Source organism: Capricornis sumatraensis, chromosome 14 (genome assembly GCF_032405125.1).
Source record: "Capricornis sumatraensis isolate serow.1 chromosome 14, serow.2, whole genome shotgun sequence".
NCBI classification, from domain to species: domain Eukaryota; kingdom Metazoa; phylum Chordata; class Mammalia; order Artiodactyla; family Bovidae; genus Capricornis; species Capricornis sumatraensis.
The window spans coordinates 22,024,670-22,043,216 of NC_091082.1; the positions used below are offsets into that span (position 1 = coordinate 22,024,670).

General features: G+C 36.6%; 1 non-coding gene across 1 annotated transcript; it reads left to right on the forward strand.

Moving 5' to 3' along the window:
• Nucleotides 1-17,885: 17,885 nt before the first annotated feature.
• Nucleotides 17,886-17,957, forward strand: TRNAS-GCU (transfer RNA serine (anticodon GCU)). Its single transcript has one exon. It is a non-coding gene; the product is annotated as a tRNA-Ser (tRNA).
• Nucleotides 17,958-18,547: the final 590 nt, after the last annotated feature.

The window sequence follows — 18,547 nt, forward strand, 5'->3', positions numbered from 1 at the left end:
GGGGTTACACCTTCCAAAATTCCTGTAGCTATGATACTAATTACTTGATTATAAGTCTTGAATAACCATTCATCCTGATGTTTGTTTATTGTATTCTAACCTGAATTCAATAACCTCAGATATGCAGATGACACCACCCTTATGGCAGAAAGTGAAGAGGAACTAAAAAGCCTCTTGATGAGAGTGAAAGAGGAGAGTGAAAAAGTTGGCTTAAAGCTCAACATTCAGAAAACTAAGATCATGGCATCTGGTCACATTACTTCATGGGAAATAGATGGGGAAACAGTAGAAACAATGGCTGACTTTATTTTGGGGGGCTCCGAAATCACTGCAGATGGTGATTGCAGCCATAAAATTAAAAGACACTTACTCCTTGGAAGGAAAGTTATGACCAACCTAGATAGCATATTGAAAAGCAGAGACATTACTTTGCCAGCAAAGATCCATCTAGTCAAGGCTATGGTTTTTCCAGTGGTCATGTATGGATGTGAGAGTTGGACTGTGAAGAAAGCTGAGCACTGAAGAATTGATGCTTTTGAATGGTGGTGCTGGAGAAGACTCTTGAGAGTCCCTTGGACTGCAAGGAGATCCAACCAGTCCATCCGACTGAGCGACTGAACTGAACTGATGGTCACGGAGGTCTCCTGACTTTGAGAATAAGAAATATGCAGTTTGGGCAGGGCCCAACCTCCTCTTTTAATTGTCTTGCTATTTTTGTCTTGGAGTTTCAGTCCATAGAGAATGAATCTCTAATTGCTTTGGGAAATGGAGGGCCTACCTCAAGTAGACTTAATAAGAGTCTCTAGCCAAGAAATGTCTAAGTCATAAAAGGGAAGGGAACTCTGAAGAACTGATTAAGGCTGAAAGAAAGGGAAGATAAGCATGAAACTAAATCTGAAATCATCTTTTTGTGATTATAGACATTATTGGAAGAGCTGTCAACATCTGAATAGAATCTGAAGTTAAATTAAAAATGAGCATGGTCTTATTTCAAAATTTTTGAAAAATGTACTTTCTAACCATGCAAAACTGGTCTTTTTCAATGGCTTATTGTAAATAAAATTGAAATTACTGGTTTATAGAGAATGGAATGGTTGGTATGAAAATGGGAGTTAAGTTACATAGGCATTTTTGCTATGTACCCCAAAAATGTAGAAATGCAGGGCACCCAAGATGAAACATATTCACTGAAGAATAATGATTCTGCACATTTTATTCAGAAATCCTCTATTAATCTAAACTGTGGTTAGTCCTGGAGAAAAGGGGGCATTTAGAAGCTGTATTGGAGATGCAAATTCATAAAGCAATATTATGTTAGCTTTTGCCTACATGCTGTTAACGTTAATAAAAAGATGTGTTGTATAAGAGTTATAATTCATATGAATTTGCTTTGATTATTTAGCCATTTGTTTTTGTTAATATAGGGTTTGGTTTTCTTGTTCTGCCCCTGCTACAAGAAAACTGGAGTATTTTGAACATAAATAAACAAACCTGTGAGATTCTAGAAAGCAGAAACTCAATCTGGGACCTTGGAGGAAAACCAGAAAGGTCTGTATGTCTATAGCCATTCCTTATCTCAGGTCTCAATTGTTTTTGTAAATAAATTTAGGTGGAATATTGATGTAAGCTGGGAAAAGGAGAGAACTTTGCACAGGGAGAAATAAGCTCTCAGATTCAGTAAGACCTTATGTGTGCTAAGTCCCTTGTTGCTGTGTACTCCTTTCAGGAAATTGACATACCAAAGGGAACTGTTTAGAGAGATGCTGAGACTCTGACCACCTTATGGCCACCAAACTTCCCTTTAAGTTTTGTACCACTTCAGAGCATTGGAGAATATTATCTAACTCATATATGTGTGTGTTGTCATCCCACCAATATAATTCATCAAAATAAGGAGTATGTTCTGCAGCAGAAACCCTAATAATTAGTGTTGGCAGTATCTGAATACTGCCTTATCTCATCTTGAGCATAAGCTAAAAGATTGGCTGAAAAACACTTTTAACTAGAATATGTCCCTTGGAATTCAAATCTTTCATTCAAGATTTTATACAAGAAACCAAGAAAGTGATCAACAGCTTAGAATGTAGGAAGAGGTCTACAATCTACTAATAATTCTCAAATATAATATTATATGTAAACAGCATATAGAGAAATATATAGATAGAATTGTTATTGAGTATAAAATTGATAATCAGTATGAATTCCTCCTAATAGATTTATTGCAAGTTTAGGGTGTTCAGTACAGTTCAGTTCAGTCATTCAGGTTTGTCCTAATCTTTGTGACCCCATGGATTGCAGCATGCCAGGCCTCCCTGTCCATCACTAAATGTCGGAGTTTACCCATACCCACGTCCATTGAGTTGGTGATGCCATTCAACCATCTTATCCTCTATCAGCCCTTCTTCTTCACCTTCAGTCTTTCCGAGCATGAGGGTCTTTTCAAATGAGTCAGCTCTTTGCATCAGGAGGCCAAAGTATTGGAGTTTCAGCTTCAACATCAGTCCTTTCAATGAACATTGAGAATTAATCTCCTTTAGAATGGACTGGTTGGATCTCCTTGCAGTCCAAGGGACTCTCAAGAGTCTTATCCAACACCACAGTTCAAAAGCATCAATTCTTCGATGCTCAGATTTCTTTATAGTCCAGCTCTCACATCTGTACATGACTACTGGAAAAACCATAGCATTGCCTAGATGGAAGTTTGTTGGCAAAGTAATGCTTCTGCTTTTTAATATGCTGTCTGGGTTGGCCATAGCTTTACTTCCAGGAGTAAGCATCTTTTAATTTCATGGCTGCAATCACAATCTGGACTGATTTTGGAGCTCCCCAAAATAAAGTTGGCCACTATTTCCACTGTTTCTCCATCCTATTTGCCATGAAGTGATGGGATGAGATGCCATGATCTTAGTTTTCTCAATGTTGAGCTTTAAGCCAGCTTTTTCACTCTCCTCTTTCACTTTCATCAAGAGGCTCTTTAATTCTTCTTCATTTTTTGCCATAATGGTGGTGTCATCTGCATATCTGAGGTTATTGATATTTCTCCCATCAAACTTGATTCCAGCTTGGACTTCTTTAAGCCCAGCATTTCTCATGATGTACTCTGCATATGAGTTAAATAAGCAGGGTGACAGTATACAGCCTGACATACTCCTTTTCCTATTTGGAACAAGTCTGTTTTTCCATGTCCAGTTCTAACTGTTGATTCCTAACCTGCATACAGATATCTCAAGAGGAAAGTCAGGTGGTCTGGTATTCCCATCTCTTTCAGAGTTTTCTACCATTTGTTGTGATCCACAAAGTCAAATGCTTTGACATAGTCAATAAAGCATAAATTGATTTTTTTCTGGAACTCTCTTGCTTTTTTGATTATCCAGCAGATGTTAGCCATTTGATCTATGTTTCCTCTGCCTTTTCTAAAACCAGCTTGGACATCTGGAAGTTCATGGTTCATGTCTGTTAAAGTCTACCTTGAAGAATTTGAGCATTACTTTGCTAGCATGTGACATGAGTACAATTGTGTGGTAGTTTGAGCATTCTTTGGCATTGCCTTTCTTTGGGATTGGAATGAAAACTGACCTTTTCCAGTCCTGTGGCCACTGCTGAGTTTTCCAAATTTGCTGGCATATTGAGTGCAGCACTTTCACAGCATCATCTTCCAGGATTTGAAATAGCTCAGCTGGTATTCCATCACCTCCACTAGTCTTGTTTGTAGTGATGCTTGCTTCTTAAGGCCCACTTGACTTCACATTCCAGGATGTCTGGCTCTAGGTGAGTGATCACACCATTGTGATTATCTGGGTCATGAAGATCTCTTTTGTATAATTCTTCTGTGTTTTCTTGCCATCTCGTTTTAATATCTTCAGCTTCTGTTAGGTCCATACCATATCTATCCTTTATTTAGCCCATCTTTGCATAAAATGTTCCCTTGGTATCTCTAATTTTCTTGAAGAGATCTCTAGTCTTTCCCATTCTGTTGTTTTCCTCTATTTCTTTGCACTGATCACTGAGGAAGGCTTTCTTATCTCTCTTTGCTATTGTTTGGAATTCTGCATTCAAATGGGTATATCTTTCCTTATCCCCTTTGCTTTTTTTTTAAAAATAAATTTATTTATTTTAATTGGACGTTAATTACTTTACATATACGAAATGAGTTGCCAGTCCCCTTTGCTTGTTGCTTCTCTTCTTTCCTCAGCTATTTGTAAGGCCTTCTCAGACAGCCATTTTGCTTTTTAGCATATTTTTTTCCCCTTGGGGATGGCTTTGATTACCACCTCCTGTTCAGTGTTTCAAACCTCCATCCATAGTTTTTCAGGCACTCTATCAGATATAGTCCCTTGAATCTATTTGTCACTTCCATTGTACATTCATAGGCATTTGATTTAGTTTGAATCAACCATGTTACAGCATGTCTAGATATATTTTAATAGCTTGTGAAACTCATTGATGTTATCTATTTTTACCAAGCTGGCCTAATGTCACAATTTTATGACTTGAGTATTTGTTTTAATTTCCAAACCATTTTTTTGTTAGTTCACCACACTTTCTTATAGAGTAATCTCCAAGGTGGTTCTTGGAAGATGTTCTTTTCACTGTCACGTTTACATAAGCCCTTGCTCCTTTCTTGGTCATGGAAATGCTCTTTTAGTCTTTCATTAATTATATTCATTGTTTAATGTTGACTTTAATGGAGAAATGTTTGCATAACAGTGGATAAATAACTTTTCTATTAGTATATAAGCTCATGATTCAGATTATAACTAGGTGATCCTATAATAGTCTTTCATTTAAGCAAGAAGTATATTTCTTTTTTATAATGGGGAAGTTAATTGTGTTATCAATCTTGTTTAAAATTAAGTATAGTAGATAAAATAAAATTACTATCAGTAATCATACTTCAATATTATAAAGCACAGTCTGGTAATGGAAGTGTATGAAAGCTATAATGCCAGAGTAAAAAAGAGACTATTATGTTTGATTCATTTAACTTCATGAAAACTTCACAACAGCATTTTAATTTATATAATTACACTAATAACAGCTTCTCAAATATGCCAGTTTCTTGTTGTTTAGTCCCTCCATCATGTCTGACTCTTTTGGGACCCAATGGACTGTAGTCTTCCAGGCTCCTCTGTCTCTGGGTCTTCCCAGGCAAGAATATTGGAGTGGATTGCCATATCAGTTTATAAACCCATATTTGAGAACTTAACTTGTGGACTAAAAATCTAAGAGTCTTTTTAACTCACAGGATCCCAGAAAATGATCAAATGATAAGACAGCTTTTTTCAGAGTTGATGATATACAAAAAGTAAAACCTTCCAGCAAAGTTGGTAATGAGAGTTCAATATTTTTATTAATTTCACTTAGAGGCCATGTAGCCCACCAACAGTCCATTATAAAATAATTTTATTTTTACAAAAATATTTCCGTTAGTTACATTTTTATATACATTATAGAAAGCAATTTTGCCCCGAGAGATTCCTTTTTTCCTATCCCAATGAAATTAAAATTCTAGATAAGTCAACCTTTTCCCTACACTCTGTATGCATTTCAGTTTTGTCATGGTTTTGAAAAAGTTGACAAAACAAATTATTTAATCTTTGTGCTATAATTTATCATGAAATATAAAACATCTAAAATGTACATTTTCTCAAGACAGGAAGTGTAAAGATGAAAATGTTGACTGCAGCATTTGTAAATATTTGATCCTGTTTCCTGCAAATAGCATATGATATCAGCAAGACTATTAAGTGTTCAGATCAAATAAGACATAATCTAGCAAAGTGGGTTTGGGGGTGGTGGAAAAGGCATTCAAACATAAGTCTACCAAGTTTGCAGCAGATACGAAAACTTCCAGAAATGTAGTTTTATTTCCCTAATCACTTATTTATTTCTTTCTTTCCTTCATACTTATTTCTGCCAAAGCAGTTCTGGGCTTTATTAATTCATGCTCCTTCCACACCCCTTAATATAATTTGTTGTATTTGGTACTGCTGAACACTTAAACAAACAAACAAATAACAACAAAGAAAACCCTTCTGCATTAATCCCCATTGTTTGACTTCTTTGACATACTTGTTTGCACATCTCTTTGCATATCTCCTTTCTGACTTATTATATGAAAAACAGATATAGAAAAAATTATATATTGTTTCAAACAAGTGTAGGAAACTCAAGTGTGTTGCTTTACTTTCTTTGTATCCTCTGTGGTATCCTCTGAAGTTACTTTGTTCATCTCTTTCTAAACTGGAGCCTATATTTAAATACTCATTGTCAGCACCATCTCTAGGATAGCTGCACATAAGACTGATTTCAAGAGTCTTCACTGAGACATTGCTCCTCAGTGAGGTCTCCTGTGCTCCACGGGTGACAAATCAGCTTTCATCCAGAGGTCGAATCCCATCAAAAATGCTGTTGGAAACATTTTGTTTTCTCTCCATTTTAGCCTTAATATTGACAGCCTGCATTTTGCTAATATGTACAGTTTTGTTCTTAACATACCTTAATATCCAAAACTTCTCATTTGGAGACATCATTTACAATTATCTATCACCTACTTATTCTTGATGCTGACTACCACCACTTGTTAAGCTCTCTGAGCAACTTCTCATTTCCTAGCAAGACAACCCAGTGTCAGTCTTCATGTGTGTGTGCTAAGTTGCTTCAGTAGTGTCTGACTCTTTGCAACCTTGTGGACTGTAGCCTAGCCTGCTAGGCTGCTCTGTTCACAGGATTGTACAGGCAAGAATACTATAGTGAGTTGCCATTTCCTTTCCCTGGGGATCTTCGTGACCCAGGGATCCAGGCTTTTCTGTCCATACTGGAGAGAGTTGCCATTTCCTTTCCCAGGGGATCCCCCTGACCCAAGGATCGAACCCACATCTCTTACATCTCCTGCACTGACAGGCGGGTTCTTTATCACTAGTGCCACCTGAGAAGCCCATCAGTCTCCATGGACTTCTGTTAATGGTGGCTGGTAATTTGGCAAGAATGTATCCTGGGCTCACTATTTGTCCACCTGTGAACTGCCTGATGCGAAGAGCTGACTCATTTTGAAAAGACCCTGATGCTGGGAAAGATTGAGGGCTAGAGGAGAAGGGGACGACAGAGGATGAGATGGTTGGATGGCATCACTGACTCGATAGACATGGGTTGGGTGGACTCTGGGAGTTGGTGACGGACAGGGAGGCCTGGCGTGCTGTGGTTCATGGGGTCACAAAGAGTCGGACATGACTGAGTGACTGAATTGAACTAAAGTGCTGGATTGGGTTAACTCAGGCTGCAACTGGAAAATGCTCATATTACCTGTTGCTTCCTGTAATTTAAACTGATTTAATCACTTTTGAGTGATTCTGCAATTAAAAGATACTGATCCAAGTTAAAAAAAAAAAAGACTTTTCTTAGCTCTGATGAATAATAATATTTTACTAATAAAGCAAGCAGCTGTGCACTTTAGAACTATAATATTGCTCCAAAATACAGGTACAAAACTCCATAGTTGAGATTTAGAATATATAATTTTAGGCCCTAAGCTGATTCTTCTTTGGAATGACCATAAATGAAAAAGTAAACCAGTGTTAATTATTTGCCTCTGTTGTATTAGGATCAAATATTTGCTGAAGGAGAAAGTAAAACCTAGCATATGTGGCATCTATTCTGTTTTCCTTTGTCATAAATAATTAAGGGCTCCTCTGGATTAAAAATATATATTTTACTCTATTTTATTTGCATATTGATTTGCCTTTATAGCTAAAATACAGATAACATTTTGTTCTTTCATACTAATTATACGTATTCTATTTTTTTTAGTAAAAAATCTCAGTCCAATATACTGGCTGCCAGCTTAGTCATGTCTCATTTTTAAGCCATTATACTCTCAGCAGAAGCAACACTATATCTGTCATTGTACTGCAGGGAATATTCTGTTTTAGATGGTGTTTTTATCTCGAACTTACACACCTTTTTCTTTTTTTTTTTTTTTTTTTGATATCTCATGAAATAACATCTTAGATGAATACAATTACAGCCACAGAAACAAAGAACTTTAAAGTTCTTTGTAAATAAAACCTTTCATTTTGGGGGTTAATCTATGAGTATCAAAATATTGTTCAGTTAAGTTTTGGGAAAGATAAATATGTAGATAAGAGAAAATCAAATATATGTCATTATCTGTCTTGAGAATTGGAAAGAGCTAAGTGTATGAAACAGCTTTTAGGATTCATAAGGATTACCATCTCTACATTTCTTTTTTTTAAGTTTGCATCTTGACTCAGATGGTCAAGAATCTGCCTGCAATTTTCAATCACTGGATCAGGAAGATCCCCTAGAGAAGGAAATGGCACCCTGCTCCAGTACTCTTGCCTGGAGAATTCCATGGATAGAGGAGCCTGGAGGCTATGGTCCGTGGGCTTGTAAACAGTCAAACATGACTGAGTAACTTTCCTCTCATTGAGATTATAAAAACATTACAGTTAATTATATTTTCCTCAAAATATTTTTTAGTATGTGTTTGCTTATTCAACATTTGCAAGGGTTCTGATTATGCTTAGAGCACAGGGCATGAAATATGCCAAAAAAAATCTCTGAGCTATACAGATATAGATGGAGATATATGATTTATTTTGAGATAGCTATAAAAAAACAAAAATGTTAAATTTAGAGACAATATAAATTATAAAGGAAATAGATAAGGAGCTGAGATAGAGATTCATGGGAGTAAAAGCCACTTCCAATGTAATACTTGTAGAGCTCATTGTTGAACAAATGTATTAATTGTGCTGGTACTAATGGAGAAGAGGAGACAGACATAAAGCAGCAGAGAGAAAGTGGTAGTAGAGAATAGGAGTTGTATGTATGGAATCTGTGAGTCTGAAATGAAATTATTCTGCTATGGGGAGAAAAGAAGGAGATGGGTTAAGAGGAGTTAGAATAAACAGGTAAAAACTTGTGCCATGGCTTGTAGGTCATGATATAAACTTCCGACTACATCTTTTAGGTTAAACCATATGAAATTGCTAAAATATATGATCATTTTTACAACAGAAAGAGTAATTTCATATGGTTCCACTTATTATTAGAATAAGAAGGCATTGGAAATTCCCTGTACATTCAAGTTATAGATTTTAAGAAGCTGATTCTTATATTGGATGGAAATGTTATTATACAGAGGCAAGAAATAAATGGAAAAGTAAAACATTCAGGAAGCTGCTGCAGTCATCTTTCTTTATGAAAAGAAATGGTGAATTCTATTAAGGTGAGCTGGAAGGAAATGAGGTGGATATATACTAAGCACTTGCTGTGCTTCAAAAACTGAAATGCACATTAGGAAAACAAAAATGTAGAGATTATTTCACTGCCATTCACAGCACACTGTAGGTCAGCTGTTTTAAACAAAGATGTGTATCACTATACTGTGGTAATGTTAAAAATATAGATATACTGGCCAGTTTTCAGATCCACTGATCAAGTTTCTGAATATAAACCAAGGGAACGTGGTGTGTGTGTGTGTGTGTGTGTGTGTGTGTGTGTGTGTGTGTGTGTGTGTGTATGTGTGTTTCAAATCATCTGGCCCATTCTGATGTGCAGTTCAGGTTAAAAGCCCTGGAATAGTTAGAAAGATACACAGTTAAAATGGATAATTACAATACAGTGTGGCAAATGCGATGATATAAGGAAACACAGAACTAAGGAAACTCATAAACACATTACCTAATTGAATAAATCATAACTTACTGAATGGTTTTTCCAATTATTGAGCTGTATACAACTTACAAAAGTATATTTATCTTGAAGGTCTTTCTCAAACATTTTTTATGAAAATTAACAGTAGCAACTTGACAGTACTAGCTTAAACTTTCTGTCTTTTAACTTATTATATGTTAGAATTTGAGCAATACTAAAATGTTTTATTTCATTGAGATCATGATATGAAAATGTATGATATGCTTTGGTCGTTTGTATGTGACACAAAATTTGCAAAGAATTTGCTGAAGTAAGGCAGGATTGAGAAGTTAATACTGTACTGATTTAGCAAATTATTCTACTTGTACTTTGCAGGCATGGGAAAGATAACTGTTCTTTTTTGTTTAAAGTTAGAATAAATGTTTCAATAAAAATAAGTAAGATTCTAATGTATGTCTTATAATTGTTTCACTATTGGTCTTACTCACCTAACTATAAAAAACAGCATTTTAATATTCAGGAATGATGTCCTGAAATGGCTTGTTCTGACTCACAACAATCAATTGTGCTTATCTCTTCCCAGCTCCCTGTTCAATGATAACACATTTGTATTGGGAGATAATTTTTCATTGGTCACTTGTTTTCTGCACTTGGGAAGAGTAGCTGACCGTCTTTGTTATGACCTATCTCTTCAAGGACATTTGTATAGTAAACAAATTTAAAGGATGGCTTTTTCTTCTGAGCAAAAGACAGGCTAGTTGTCCAATACTATATAGAGCTACTATTTCTCTCTGAGAAAAGTCTGTTTGCATATTGCCCTTATGAAAGATCTAGATATAACCTAAGGGTTCCTCTTCTGTATCACACATGCAGGTATGATTTATACCTCTCTGTCTGACACTGGAGTATTTGAGATTTGGGGCATGGCACAAGTTCTGATATTCTGGCAACTGCTATTGCTGTGAGTAACAAACTCTCCTTTGTCTCTAACTCAGGAGTCTTGGATCTTCTGCAAGTACTCATGAAACTGTGCAGGCTAACCTGTTTGCTTGCAGGTAGAGTAAAAACCTGATACACTTCATAGTCCTTGAAGTTTAGTAGCTAGAAATAGTCATAAGTGAGAATATTCACACTGCAAAAATCTTTAAGCATTACAAACTAGTGTTTTGTTATTGTTTATTTTTGTTTTTCAAGAGTCAAGTATTAAAGTTTTGCCAAACCTGAAAGTTTGGTTGTTTATTATGCTATATTAATACATGGTTAACAATACTGTCTGCCACATTTCCTGATCAGCATGCTGCCACCTTGCAAACCATCCTATTGAAAATATGGCAAGTGACAGACACATCCTGGCATTTCTTTATGGCTACAATGTAAAGAAAGTAGCTTTTGGATTTAGGTAGACCTGATTGTCAGTCTGCTTTGCATCTTTTAGAAGCTACGTGGATATAGCATTTTATTCGAGCTTCCTCATTACAGTTCACTCTGATCAAAGGTTCCTACATTTGTTTTGGAGATTTATTCCAGTAATGTTTAGTATACAGTATGAAAGTATCTCATATTTTAAAATGTGCTCTCTAAATTGCTTTTTGTACTCTAATTTTCCATGACTTACTCTTCACAGCAATTACAGAGATCAGTAGTGATGGGAAGATAGAGTATACCCAGGTCTTAAAGACATGCTGCCAGCATGTACATTTGGTAAGCACATGGGCCCTCCCCCAAATAGAGATATTTTTCTAATTGACAACTCTGATGAAAAGGTAAACATACTGTGGAGAATGATCAAAACTTTGAGGTAGAAAATAAGGACCATGGAAATGAAGCAACAAGTCCTTATAATTCAGCAAAATATACTTTTGGCTTTGGCTTTGCTCTAAGATTCTGGAAAACAGAAGGGTTGAATATCTCCTAATATCTTAAAATTTGTGTTCAATCATCAATAACATGGTAACAGAAGTCGTGATACTTAAAATGAAATTGTAACCAAAAGTGATATCCAGCTGCTTGCCACTCAAAAACCGATAAAGAGGCCAGGTTGGTGGACAGGAAAGTCTGCTTCATTTTGGAGGGCTGGCAGGGAGACAGATGCCTGTTCAAAGGCTAACTTCACCTCCCCTGACAGTGGGCAAGAGTTTTATAGAGAAAAGGAGGAGGCTACATACAGGAACAGCACAGTCAGTGCTGACAGTTATCTTGAAGTTGGACATGTGGTGGTCTGATCAGCATCATCTTGATTGTTAGTCTTGATTGTTGAAGTACAGTTAGTCTTCAGTTCCCTGTATCTCATATGGTAAAGAGGCTGCCTGCAATGCAGGAGACCTGGGTTCCATCCCTGGGTCGAGAAGATCCTCAGGAGAAGGGGATGACAACCACTCCGGTATTCTTGCCTGGAGAATCCCATAGACAGAGGAGTTCTGTGGTCTGTAGTCTGTGGGGTGGCAAAGAGTCAGACGCAACTGAGCAACTAACACTACTACTATTCATCTTCAGTTCCAGGGTGAGTTTGTTTCTTGTTGTTTCCTTGGAGCCAGTTCTCAGAAGAATGGCAGCTTAGGTTATGGCTACAGTCTAGTCATCATGTAGTTAACTTCTTCCACCTGGTAGGGATTTCAGTATCTATAAGACAACCCACAAGATATGGCTCAGAATATTGTCTATATCCCTGAGAAGAAACTGTAGCTCCTTGACTTTGCTTAATGATGTAATTATTACTGTGTGGTCTAGGATCATTTTCCTTTGCTTCTGCATTTTCTCATGTCTCTGATCAAACATATTCTTTGGCTAAAGATTTTCCACAGACAAGAGGCAGGTTCAAGAAATGAGGGTCAAGGATCTTAGGGTCTTACTCCATTTCAAAATGATATCTATACTAAGAACAAAGCTTCCACTCAGATTTCTTTGTATCTGAATATTTACCTTCAAGTACATACTTTTGAGCTACAAAATATCTGAGAAAAATAGTGTGAACTCATTTCAGTGTACATGTAATCTTACCATTTGAAGATACATGTCTAATCATTATGGCAAGAATAAAATAGAGCAGTGATTAATAATGATCATGAAACCTGGTTTTTTGAAGAAACTTTTGAAAATGTTAAATTGAGAACCACTGGTCTCATCCATAAATGACTACTGGTAAACCCATAGCTTTGACTAGACAGACCTTTGTTGGCAAAGCATGTCTCTGCTTTTTAGTGTGCTATCTAGGTTGGTCATATATTTTCTTCCAAGGAGCAAATGTCTTTTAATTTCATGGCTGCAATCACCATCTTCAGTGATTTTGGAGCCCCCCAAAACAAAGTTTCTCTCAGTTTCCATTGTATCCACATCTATTTGCCATGAAGTGACGAGACTGGATGCCACGATCTTAGTTTTCTGGATGTTGAGTTTTAAGCCAGCTTTTTCCATGGACTATAAATTCTCCAGGCCAGAATACTGGAGTGGGTAGCCTTTCCTTTCTCCAAGGGATCTTCCCAACCCCCAAGGATTGAACCCTGGTCTCCTGGATTGCAGGTGGATTCTTTATCAACTGAGTTATCAGGGAAGCCTCCAATGAAGACATACAGGTTTATGAACATTATTGTCATCCAAGTACTGCAAACTATAATAATGAGATTCCACTTTATTGTGGTTGTTCAGTCACTCAGTTGAGTCTGACTCTTTGCAACCCCATGGACTGCAGTACACCAGGTTTCCCTGTCCTTCACTGTCTCCTGGAATTTACTCAAACTCATGTCCATTGAGTCAGTGGTACCATCCAACTATCTTATTCTTTGTTGCCCCCTTCTCCTCCTGCTTTCAATCTTTTCCAGCTTCAGGGTCTTTTCCAGTGAGTTGGCTCTTCTCATCAGGTGGCAAAAGTATTGGGGCTTCAGCCACTACAAACTTATAGTGTAATACAATGATTAAAATCTAAAAAAACTGACAACATCAAATGCTGGTGAGAATGTGTAGCAAAGGGAGCTCTCATTCATTTCTGGTCAGAATGTAAAGTGTGGCAGCCACTTTTAAAAATTTGACAGTTGGTTGCTTACCTTATACTCTAGCCATCATGCTCCTTGTTATTTACCCAAATCAGTTGAAAACTCTTGTCAGAGAAAATCATGCAAAGAAACATTTATAGCAGATTTATTCATAATTACTAAAACTTGGAAGCAACCAAGATGACCTAAACCAATATGATGTATTTATATGATGGAATATTATTGGTGATAAAAAGCAATAATCTATCTAAACATGAACAAATATGGACCAACCTTTGAAGCATGTTGCTAAGTGACAGAAGCTAGTCTGAAAAGGCTACATACTTTTTGATTTCAACATATGATATGACATTCCAGAAAAGGCAAATCTAAGGAGACAATAAAAAGATCAGTGGTTGCCAAGAAGCTGGCATAGAGTTGTCATGGGGGAGGAGTGAGCAAGCAGAACACAGCATTTTTGGGGCAGTGAAACTATGCTGTAAGATTCTATAATGGCAGACACGTGCATTTGTCAAAAATACATAGGAAGTACAACACAAAATGGAGCCTAATGTAAACCATGGACTTTTGTTAACAGTTTATCAACATCAGATCATCAACTATAACAAATGAGACACACTAATACAAACGTTAATATAGGGGAAACCAGAAAGATTGAGAGGATATATAGAATAACTCTACTTTCTGTTCCTTTTACTCTAAATCCCAATCTGCCCTGAAGAACAGTCTATTAATTTAAGAGAGAGAGAGAGAAAAAAAAAAAAGGCAAACCGTAAGGCAGAAATTTTGTGCAGAGTAAAAAAATAGTTCATTATTTTTCAGTGCTGACATACACAGGTGTTCTTTTAAATTTTTCATTGTCTTGCTATTCAGAAATGAACTAAATACACAGTGTTATAGATTGAAATTGAGTCAACTTTTATTTTAGTTAATTTTCAAGTAAATGATTTGTTTTCTACAAAACACCTCATTTAAAGGAATTAGCTTGTTTAATTTAATGAATTTGGTTAATGTGTTCTCATCTTTATAAACCTCTTCTACAAAGACTTGGATTTGTGCTCTGGCATAAAGTACCAGAGATTCCTTAAATGTCTTAGTCAATAGTTATGAAACAAATGAAAACCGTGCATTCATAAAAAATCATATTCCTTATTAAACATAATGAGGATAAAATATTTAAGCAGTAAATTTACTTGTTTGAAAATGAATGATGTTTTTGATATGTGGATCTCTTTAAGCATTTTATCAATCATTTAATATTAGAAATTACAGGTTTAAACAATATTGAATTCTGAATTTTTTATATCTTGTTTATAGTGAATTTTACACAATGAATTAAATCAACCTTTATGAAATTCATTAGATGTTTAAATGACTAAAGTCGCTAACATCTGCTCTTTATTATTTTGGCTTTTTTGTCACATGTATACATGGTGATGGAGAAGACCCTTGAGAGTCCCTTGGACTGCAAGGAGATCCAATTAGTCCATCCTAAACGAGATCAGTCCTGGGTGTTCATTGGAAGGACTGATGTTGAAGCTGAAACTGCAATACTTTGGCCACCTGATGTGAAGAGCTGACTCATTTGAAAAGACCCTGATGCTGGGAAAGATTGAGGGCAGGAGGAGAAGGGGATGACAGAGGATGAGATGATTGGATGGCATCACCGACTCAATTGACATGATGAGTTAGGGTAAACTCTTGGAGTTGGTGATGGACAGGGAGGCTTGGAGTGCTGCAGTCCATGAGGTCACAAAGAGTTGGACACGACTGAGTGACTGAACTGAACTGAACTGAACTGAACTGATACAGGGCTTAACTGTGTTAATATAGGATGGTTGACATTTCTCATATTTTCTTGAAATAGGAAACTATTGTTACTCATTTATATGTTTTCAATCACAATAAATTCATGTTAGGGAGTTATATAGATACCTTAGAACTAAATAAGAAGCCAAGATAGTGAATGATGAATTATCTTTAGTTTGTTGGGTGTATAAAAAAGATAGGTAATAGTTTCTATTATTTTAGAAATTTGAATAATAAAGTTGTTAGAAAACCTGAGAGAAAAATGCCTTTCTATTACCATATTTTCATGAAAGAATGACATTCAATATAGGTGACTATGCTTTTTTTTTTTTAAAAGGGTTTTCAAAAATATTGTTTCATTCACACAAGATGAATAGGCATGCATTTTGAAATTTAAGGGAAAAAACCTCCAAGTTAAAAAACGGAATATAACCAGTGCCTCTGTCACTATTTGTTCCTGACTGAGGTATACTTGAAGGCCTCAGGTGTAAGCACTTTCCTGGGTTTTGAGTGTATCAGTTTAAATGTTCTGTTTTATGACATGGCTATATCTCTTATCAATATCATTATACTCTGTTTTGTGACTTGCTTTCATTCAACATGATGTGTGCTTCATGTTAATATACTTAACCTTATTTTGATTGCTATACAAAATGTCTGTAAATGAATTATTACACAGCATATGCATTCAGTATATCATTATCATTTGGGTTCAATACAGTTGCTTCTTTTGCTTTTACTAGCATTATTTCTATGCATATTTTTGACCACATTCCTTCAGTTCAGTTCAGTTCAGTTCAGTCACTCAGTTGCGTCCGACTCTTTGCGACCCCATGAATCACAGCACGCCAGGCCGCCTTGTCCATCATCAACTCCTGGAGTTCACTCAGACTCATGTCCATTGAGTCAGTGATGCCATCCAGTCATCTCATCCTCGGTCGTCCCCTTCTCCTGCCCCCAATCCCTCCCAGCATCAGAGTCTTTTCCAATGAGTCAACTCTTCGCATGAGGTGGCCAAAGTACTGGAGTTTCAGCTTTAGCATCATTCCTTCCAAAGAAATCCCAGGGCTGATCTCCTTCAGAATGGACTGGTTGGATCTCCTTGCAGTCCAAGGGACCCTCAAGAGTCTGCTCCAACACCACAGTTCAAAAGCATCAATTCTTTGGCTCTCAGCCTTCTTCACAGTCCAACTCTCACATCCATACATGTGTAGTTAGTGTTTCTCTGGAGTACTGAGTTAGCAATGTGACTTCTGATGTTCTGTTCTCTGTTTCACATCTCTGCTCCAAGCAGTATCAAACTGATCTTGATCCATATCTTCATGCATTCTGAATATGATCCATCTGTTTCATCCGTTGTTTCTCTGACAGTGAACCCCATAGTGGTTTTTATTTGTATTTCACCAATTACAAATGAACTTAAATATCTTTTCATATTCTGCGTGTGTGAGCCTAGTCCCTCAATTGTGTCTGACTCTTTGCGACCCTTTGGACTGTAGCTCACCAGGCCCCTCTGCCCATGGGGTTTTTCAGGCAAGAATACTGGAGTGGATTATTATTTTTCTCCTCCAGGGAATCTTCCCAACCCGGGGTTGAAACCTTCCCCTCCTCTCCTGTATCTCCCACATTGCAGGAGGATTCTTTATCCCTGAGACATCAGGGAAGCCCTTTTATATGCTAATTGATGAGTTATTTTTTGACACACCTACTCATGACTTTGCTTCATTAGCTAACATTGAATTATTTATTTCTTAGTAAAATCTTTATATATTTGAATGCTAATTTTTTATTGGTTACTATTTCAATTTTCTATTGCTCTGTAATAAATCACCACAAATTTAGCAGCTTAAATCAACAAAAATGTTATCTCATGGTTTCTGTGGGTTCAGAGTCCAGCGTGATTTAGGGAGGAGCTGTGCATGGTAGGATCTCCTTAGGCTGCTATCAGGGAATCAGTGAGGTATATCTTCACTCAGAGGAACTTCCAGGCTCCCTCGGGTCATTGGCAGAATTCATTTCTCTGCACTTCTATGACTGACATCACTACTTTCTTGTTACCTATTGGAAGGGGGTTGTTCCCAGCTACTGGAGGTTATTCTCAAGTCATTTGATGGGAGGCCCCTTGCAAAGGCCTTCTCTTGGATATGGCAGCTGCTTCAAATCCAGCATGTCTGCATCTCCTTCAGCTTTAAATCTCATTGACCTCTTCTGTCTCTGACTTCTAAAGCCTTTTTAAGAAGGACTCATCTGGCTATGTCAGGTCCACCTGTACTCAAGGGGAAAGGAGTTTACAAAATAGGCACAACAGGAGTCTTAGAGGCTTGTCTTAAAAGTCTGCCGATCCACTTATATAAACTACAAGTACTTTCTCCAAGCTTATGACTTGCATTTAAATTTAATAAATATTACTTTTCCCTGGTGGCTCAGATGGTAAAGCGTCTGCCTGCTGTGCGGGAGACCCGGGTTCGATCCCTGGGTTGGGAAGGTCCACTGGAGAAAGAAATGGCAACCCACTCCAGTAATCTTGCCTGGAAAATTCCATGTACTGAGGAGCCTGGTAGGCTACAGTCCATGGGGTCGCAAAGAGTCAGACACGACTGAGCAACTTCACTTTCACGTTTACTAAAGATGATATTCTTAATTTAAATATGCTATTTTCTCTAAGTACTTTGAATATTTGTCATTATTATTGCAAAGTAAACTACTTTCAGACTTCTCTTTTCTTGCAGGTAATTTATTTTATTTTTGACTCCTTTTCAGATATCATAGTTGTCCTTGGGTTTTATAGTTTCAGCGCTATATAAAATTATCCAATTTGAAACTAATCAGGCTTCCTGAGTTACAAGATTTATTTATTTCTTTTATTTCTATAGTATTATTTTTGCCTATGTCTCTCCCTTATTCTAATTATTTATCCCTTAGAACTTCATTGAGTTGTAGCTGAATCTTTCCTATGCTATTTTAATGTCTTTTAAACAATGGTTTATATATATATATATATATATATATATATATATATATATATATATATATATATATATATATATATATTTACCACCCTATGGTCCATTCTG